We start from the raw sequence: 1755 nt of genomic DNA, 5'->3' as shown, positions 1-1755 counted from the left end.
AGAACTGCAGGAATCCCACAGAAGGGAGGAAACTAATCAAAGAGTAATTCACGAATTAAGAGACCAGGTAGAGAATACACAAAGATCACTAAAGACATTCATGGAATCCATTAACAAAGAGCTGAAGGAAGTCAGGGAGACCACAAAGGGAAGGCTGAATGGAACCCAACAGAAGGAATGGGAGTCCAAAGAAACCATAACCAATCAACTAAGTGATTTGAGAACAAACACTGAACACCAAATTAAGGAAGTAAAGAAATTCATACAAGACCTAAAACAGAGCTTCAACAAAGAACTTGAAGCCATCAAAGCTGACCAATTAGAAGGAAAAGAGATAAAAAACAAAGTAGAGAGTCTTGACAGCAGGTTAGACCATGCAGAAGATCTAATCTCAGGGATTGAAGACAGCCTAGATATTACAGAGAAAGAACATACAACCATCCAAGACAAGTCCAAGAAATATGATAGGTCTATCCAACACCTGGAAGACACCATCAGAAGGCCCAATCTAAGGATAATGGGTGTAGAGGAGCACCTAGAAACAGAAGTTAATGGTCTAGGAAATTTGTTTAACAGGATCCTAGCAGAGAACTTCCCAAACATACAAAAAGATAGGCCTATTCAGATACAAGAAGCTTTTAGAACCCCAAATAGACCAGACCAGAATAGGACATCCCACCGTCACATTATAATCCACACAGGATCAACCCAGACCAAGGAAAAGATCCTTAAAGCTGTCAAGGAGAAAAGGTTAATCACCTATAAAGGGAAACTAATTAGAATCACCTCAGATTTCTCACCAGAGACAATCAAAGCAAGAAGAGCCTGGAATGATGTATGCCATGCCCTAAAAACAAACAACTATCAACCAAGAATACTGTACCCAGCTAAACTCTCCTTCATAACTGAAGGCCAAATAAAAACCTTCCATAGCAAAGAAAAATTGAAACAATACATCTCCACCAAACCAGCCCTGCAAAAGATTCTTAAAGATGTCCTACACATAGAAAACCAACAAGAACGCAACAAAGGCCAAGAAACTGCACCCAAACTGAGAATCCAAGAACCTTAGGAAGAACCCAGTTTTCACAGCCCCCAAGAAGGTGGATAACATGGCAGGAACTCCCAAATACCTCTCAGTCCTATCTCTTAATGTTAACGGACTGAACTCTCCAATTAAGCGACATAGACTGTCTAGTTGGATTAAAAAACAAGACCCTTCTATCTGCTGCCTGCAGGAGTCACATCTTGCCCGTAAAAACAAACATATTTTCAAGGTTAAAGGCTGGAACAAAATCTACCAAGCAAACGGCCCTCATAAACAGGCGGGAGTTGCAATCCTAATATCAGATAAAATAGACTTCAAATTAAAATTCGTGAGAAGAGATAAAGAAGGTCGCTACATACTAATTAAAGGATCTCTCCTTCAGGAGGATATTACAATTCTAAATATCTATTCCCCAAACAATGGAGCACCCAAATTTATCAAAGAAACACTACTTTCCCTCAAATCCCAGATAGATCCAAAGACATTAATCGTTGGGGATTTTAACACACCACTCTCCCCACTAGATAGATCAACTCGGCAAAAACTCAACAGAGAAACCGCAGATCTAAACAGCTGCATAGATCAACTAGACTTAACAGACATTTACCGAACATTTCACCCAGCAGCATCAGAATACACGTTCTTCTCAGCAGCACATGGGACGTTTTCTAAAATAGACCACATTTTAGGCCACAAAGCAAACTTGT

The sequence above is a fragment of the Dipodomys merriami genome, unplaced genomic scaffold (genome assembly GCF_024711535.1).
Source record: "Dipodomys merriami isolate MVZ:Mamm:240054 unplaced genomic scaffold, mDipMer1.0.p SCAF_268, whole genome shotgun sequence".
In the NCBI taxonomy this organism is placed as follows: Eukaryota; Metazoa; Chordata; class Mammalia; order Rodentia; family Heteromyidae; genus Dipodomys; species Dipodomys merriami.
The sequence above is the reverse complement of the archived record's forward strand: the minus strand, read 5'-3'. Positions refer to the sequence as shown.